This window comes from Cupressus sempervirens, chromosome 10, assembly GCF_028749045.1.
Source record: "Cupressus sempervirens isolate cs-2001-9-10 chromosome 10, ASM2874904v1, whole genome shotgun sequence".
Lineage (NCBI taxonomy): Eukaryota > Viridiplantae > Streptophyta > Pinopsida > Cupressales > Cupressaceae > Cupressus > Cupressus sempervirens.
Window position 1 is genome coordinate 322,557,168 of NC_143127.1, and position 7,114 is coordinate 322,564,281.

Here is a 7,114-nt window from a genome sequence, read left to right on the forward strand (position 1 = left end):
TTGATTATACAGATTAATTGTGCAACTACAATAGGGAAAAATAAATATACAGATAGCATGAAGAAATGCAATAAGCAACAAACCTCAACAAGCCAATCAACAAGTATGCCCCTCATATTTGCATTGATCTCCTATTGAATTGTTTCAATGTAACAAGGTAATGCTCACCATTTTAGCTAAAAAAGTAATTGATGACTGTAAGTAGTAATCAAAAGAAGCTTCAAGAAAATGTCATAAATTCAGTGTAGCTTGACACATGAAAACCAGTAACTTTTTTGCTTCAAGTATCTATATTACTTCATTTAAGCTTAGAACATTAACAAAAATATGCAATTTTTAGTGAAGATATTTATCAACTAAATCTATATCTAGCACATATTTATCAACTAAATCTATATCTAGCACATGTTTCATTCCCTCATGCAAAACATCGCCATTCTTTTCTAGAATTAAAGTCAAATTCATTAATATTAAATATATGTAATCTACACTATTCAGTCTTTTGCAAATAAAATCCATTCAAATTACTCTGAACCAGCCTAGGCAACAATCAGCTAATCCATGTCACATTTTCATCATTGGTTTCAAGATATGAATCCTTCAAGTATAGAATTGCCATAGAAAAAATCACTGGACAAGCAAAACTTTGAATCATTTGCAGAGTTCATTTTTGTTTCTCTGATTAATCCTAGCATAAGTGAAAATGAGAATCAACTCACGCAAGATCTCCTCCAATAAGAAGCAAGTCTCCATGTGGAAGTTCTTTAACAATATTGTTCTGGCTTACTTGAAGGGAAGGTTGAGCAAGCAATCGAGCAACACTATATGTAGAATTGCCACATCCCTAGTTTCTGCCATGAAGTCAAACCATAGTCCTTCTCTTGCACTTAGATGATTAAAAAGAAAACCTTCATTTGGGTCATTACTCTATGCCTTAGTCATTGTTGCCTAATCAAATAAAGCAACTATAAATTATCACAAAAATTAAGACTCAACAAATTTTAAAACATGGCAAGTAATATCACAATTACTTACTACAATGAAAGAGAATAACATAACAAGATTACAGATTAAGAAACTTTGATATATTGAGTAGACATGCTTGCATCATTCACATATCAAAGCATCTAAGAAACAATGTTATAGATACCAAAAGATCAAATGCTATCTTGAACAAATCTGCCGATGTCCTGAAACGGTACACTCTTGTCATCTTGAATCACTAACACAAGCTTCATCAGTGGTAAAAATACACCTTGGAATTAGTGGAACAAAGTACATACCCTGAGTACCAGGGAACCATGTCTAAGAAATTTGGAGCTATAGATGCCTTCCGAATATCAGAAACTGATGCTGACTAAGGATGTGTCAAAGCCCATCTAAAAATACAAATTGAAACAAAAATAATGAAATTTCACAAAAGTCAAGATAAAGTGACAAATGATAATTTCAAAACAATCAACCTTGTAAAACAATTTTCAATGTGACATACCCAATTGACCTTTCAACTACATAATTTGCAATGTATAATCCTATAAATGTTGCCCACAAAGAAAACATAGGTGAGATTATGTCAGCTGACTGCAAATGGAACATATGGTTAGTAAAGATACTCCCATTGACCAAATTTTATTTAATGGTATCAAATTTCCCACAATCTATAAATTTAATCATTGTTTTTTCTGGATTAGACCATCTATGAATTTATAAATACAAAAACTCACACATGATCTAATCCAGAAACAATAGCAATCCAAATTTATTTGTTTACTACAAAACATACTTAAGTTGTAAAGATTAGTTGTTACTTTGGAACACAGTTTGTTGAATAAAAAGTATGATTAAAAATTGTGTATTCCTAGATTGGAGATAAGAAAGTCACTCTTAGATAGATAGCCACTTACCTAACCATAAAAAACCCATATGGAAAATATTGGGTAGTCACTTGCAGATCCAACAGATGCAAGCCAATTAGAGCAAACCTGCTCCTTCAATTCATGTACTTGTGGCCACCTTTTTATAAATGTATCCACAATAAGACCAAAATCTTTGCTTCCAAATGATTTTGTTCTAGCTGGGGCTCTATTGCCACAATAGCTGTAAAAAACACAACATGTTGTGCTTAAAACCTGCGGCAACAACAAAAAAAATTAACTTAATCATAAGAAGAAATGATTGGGTTTCAATGCTAAACCTATCATATCAAACAAATTAACATATGATTAGTTTCAAAAAAAAAAAGCTCTTACAACACTATTTTGCAGAATGGCAAGAATCTCAGGCCGCTTTCCTGCAAAGCATGCAATGAGGCCCATATACCACAGCCCAAGAAATGTAATATGGAAAACCAAAAGAGGCAAGATAGACAATACAAATAATGTCAAAAATGGAGACACATTCATTTTGATGTCAACTCCCATTGACTGCATGCTTGGTAAATGATACATGCTAGCAATTAAAAGCCACAACACATACCTGCAATGTGTAAATCCATTCCTTGGTTCAGAACTTTTTTAAGCAAGGAATATTTGGACAAAAATGTCACTTAGCCATATAAATATTATCCTATAAATTTTAAGGTTTAAAAAAAATAATTTATTTCATATTTGAAAATTTCTGTAGTACCATTGATTGAAGTTTGAGTAGCTTGGCTAAATGGTTCATCCCAGGAAAGGAGAGGAAAAGAAATAGAGAAAACCAAAAAAACATGCATATATAGACCACCACATTATATTGTTGTTATCCAACTTGTGAATAAGAGTTTGGAAGTTATCAACTGATATGAAGAAAAGAGAACCAACCACAACTGCAATCATAGCATGATGTGAATGTTCATGTGGATAAGGGTATCTGTGCATAAGAATTGTTGTCACCTTCTCCATTTTCATTTGCATTATGTATTACAACACTAACAAATCCATTCATCTCTACTAGTTTGGTGTTCTACTTGGATACAAAGATCAATTTGGAGAATAATATATTACTCATAAGGTAATAATGAAAAGTAGTGACTCACAATCCTTATGGAAGGCAATGACCCTCCCACCAATAAAGGAGGGTTCTATCTAAAGTTTAAACATTGAAAGGGATACAAGTGATGTGAATCTAAGTGATAAATAATTAGTACTCAACCAGTACTCATTAAAGGACAATTCAGAGTTTAAGGCATGACCAGATCAAACAACAATTAACAGTAGTCCCCTGCATGAGCAAAATATAATCATCAAGTATTATCTAAGCAATTAGGATGAAGAGTGCACAAAAGGACTAATACTGATTAGTAAAGATTGACCTGCATCTACATCTAATAAATTATCTTCAGATAGGCAATTTATCAATATAGCTATTGAAAATGGAATTTCTTATGAACAAGTAATTTTTTCAAGGGAAGAAAACATTGGACTATGATCATAAGTAAATCCTGTTATAAACAAGAGTATCCTAAATGCGTTGGATCTATTCATAACATATTTCTTACAGCCAACCATTTAGAAAAATTTGAGGGGAAAGCATGGTAGGATGCATAGAGAGTGTCACCCACAACTTAGCCCTAGAGTGGAACAACCATCCAAGTCTTCGACCCTATGGCCCACAAGCAAACCAACTTGGCATGGGCTACTTAATTGAGGGAACCATGACTCTTGTATCTTCTAGAGAATTTTAAAAAAAAATTATGAATCCAAGATGAATTGGTAATCAATTCCTTGAATAATCTCTTTTTATGATTCTCAAGAAACTTGCTAAATTTATACATGTATATATGTATATTGCTAGTTACTTTTCAGAATTTCCTGATTCAATGGACAATCCTCTTGATCGATCCTTTATTAATGGTCTAAAGTGCTGACCTTTTCTTATTCCCATTTGATGATTTTCATATTTAACTTCTTATTTTCTTTGATTTTTCTCAATTAATTGGTTCCTTGATGTTTTATGATTCCTCCCTTTTTTATTTTTAGACATTTTTTCATTAATGCCAAGTATACTGTTAGCACAATAGAGGAATTGCAGAGTTTTGCAGATTGAAATGGCCATATGATGAACATTTTTATTAGGTAGCAACATCTAATCAACTTTGCAACACTCCTCACTTCCAGTGTCCCCTCAAGAACTTTCTTCTAGGCTACCCAAGTGCACTTAATGCTTCCCAAACACCATAACTTCTTCCAAGGCCTCAACCTTAATTCTTCCTTCATGAAACATCTTCTTATGGCTTAACAACCATGTTCCATCCATCCCTTCATTCTGGACCACTAATCTCTTACCCAACACTCACATCTAGCCCTTAAAGTTAGTAGCCCTCACCAATCACTATTTTGGGTTTTCCTCCAACTTTTCCAAACCACCAAGGAAACTCAAATGTGTTTTAGATACCCTTTTGGGATCTAAAAATCCTCCCTAAGTTTCAATACCAACTCCTTTGGACCATACCCAAGATCCAATACCCCTAGCCTATCCACATTAGGCCTAATTCCTCACGTTTACAAAACAACCCACATCTCCATTCATCCCTATGACTCCAAAGGCTAAAATAGTCTTTCCTAATGTTTCAAAACCATAGATTCTTAGGTTTTTGTGACTTTATCCCATACCCATCTGCCTAGCTACTAAACCTTTGATTTTAGGGACATACCATGAGGGTTTGATCAAAAAAACTATTACAGACCACTCCAGGCCAAACTAATTGCATTGACACTTCAATTTATGTCCCAAAATGAAGGATTCACCCCCCAAACATCTTCAAACATGAAATGAGACACTGTCTATTAGACTAGTGTCTAATCCGGGCTAAACCTCCATCAGCAATTACCATCCAACACTGCACTTACACCAAGTTTTCCCACTCTCCTGCATTTTGTTAATATAGTACAAATAAATTATCACAACCTCATTCTCTCCCACCAATAATAGTGACTACAGGTGGTAGGAGAGAATCTACATTAGAAACTTCAAAATAAGTACAGTTGACTTTGCCTAACTAGTCACTGGTTTGAAAGCACCAGTCTATTATTCCTTACTCAACTCGCAATGAAATTTAAAAGAATGCGTGGACAAGGTAACAAAAATAATAAAATGTTCTCACATTAAATATTAATCAAAATGCATTTGATACATCATAGGAACTCACTTTTCCATGGGACAAAGACTGAATTGTAGAGAACAAGATTATTTTATTGATTAATTTTTTTTCACAATGTCTTGTCTCTTAGTAAAGTGCAAGTGGCTACACACATTCCTAGATCTTCTTAGTAAAGTGCAATTGGCTACACTAAAAAAAGGAAAAGGACTTGGTTTACATGCATTCAAATCTACTGCTCCTTAAACAAAGTGGCTATGAGGGGACACAAGGGACTGAGATAATAAGCCCATAACATATTGACTTGGATCTTCCACTTCCCACTTTGCTGCACTTGATGTTGATGATGACTATGGGCAAATTTGTGGGCATTGGAGTGCTAGTGCCAATGCCAATGCTAGTGGAGCCCTATTTGTGGTTCTTCTAATTTACAACTACCTATATCATCTAACATAGATGGTGATGATATTTTGTAAGTCCCATTTTAAAATAAAAAAAATGGTGACTCACTGTTGACAATTGACATTATTATTATTTAATTTTAATATATATTATAACATTTGATTTTCACTAATATATCATTAGTATTTTGAACTGAAATACTTGTGCAAATGTGCATATTTTTTATTTTATATGTTTTTGTATTGATGAACTCAACACTAGATTCTTTTTGATAAACTCCTCAAACCAGACCTATGAACTTGAACCCAAACCGCTACGAAGGGCAGTAACTTAGATTTTAAGTAAACAATCTTTGAGAAATTATTTCTTTATGTTATGGCCCCATCTTGAGCATTGTTTTCTCTTGTGGGTTTATGCATACATTGTAGGAGTATCTTGCCTTTGTTTGACTTGTTGTAGAAAATTATCTCCTACTCATCAATTGATGAGCTTAAGAAACTTTCTGATGAATGGTTCATAAGGCACAATATTTGGTGAATATTTTGCAAATGGGGTTGCAAGCAAAGTGGGTTTAACTAGAGGAAACTCCATAGTTAAGTGTGCTCGAGCTGCAGTAGTACTGGGATAGGTGACCTCTAGAAAAGTCCCAGTGCTTCACCTTTGTGAGCATCACCTAGATTTAATGAGTGCTAAGTCTTCCATTTATTCTCATGAGAGATGGGTTTGGTGAACCACTACTCATCAAATATGGGTCAATGAGTTTGACTCAAAACTCACACAATTAAATCCTGATAGTGATATCACAATTTCACTTGTTGTGGAAAAATATCTCCTACTTATCAATTGATGAGCTTAAGGGTTTTTCTAATGAATAGTTCATAAGGGGCAACACTTGGTGAAGGTTTTGCCAATGGGGTCACAAGCAGAGTGGGTTTAACCATGGAGGAAACTCCATAGCTAAGTGCGCTAGAGCTGGAGTAATACTAGGATGGGTGACCTCCTATGAAGTCTTGGTGCTTCACATCTATGAGCATCACCTAGATCCATTGAGTGGTAAGTGTTCCATTCATTCTCATGAGAGATGGGTTTTGTGAACCACTACTTGTGAAATATGGGTCAATGAGTTTGACTCAAAAACACAGTTAAATCCTGATAGCAATATCACAATTTGACTTGTGGAAAAATATCTCCTACTTATCAATTGATGAGCTTAAGAGGATTTATAATGAATGGTTCATAAGTTACGACACTTGGTGAAGGTTTTGCAAATAGTGTTCTAAGTAGAGTGGGTTTAGCCATAGAGTAAACTCGATAGTTAAGGTACTCAAGCTAGAGTAGTACTGGGATGGGTGACTTTTGGGGAAGTCCCAGTGCTTCACCTCTATGAACATCACCTAGATCCAATGAGTGTTAAGTGTTCCATTCATTCTCATGAGAGATGGGTTCGGTGAACCACTACTCATGAAGTATGGGTTAATGAGTATGACTCAAAAATCACATAGTTAAATCCTAATAGCAATATCACAATTTGACTTGTGCAAAAATAACTCACTCTTATCAATTGATATGCTTAAGGGGCTTTCTAACAATTTTTTTATAAGGCATAACACTTGGTGAAGGTTTTGTAAATGGGGT

General features: G+C 34.3%; 1 pseudogene; it reads right to left on the minus strand.

Annotated features, from left to right (window-relative positions):
* Positions 1–715: 715 nt before the first annotated feature.
* On the minus strand, positions 716–2,882 carry LOC149533915 (uncharacterized; annotated as a pseudogene).
* Positions 2,883–7,114: the final 4,232 nt, after the last annotated feature.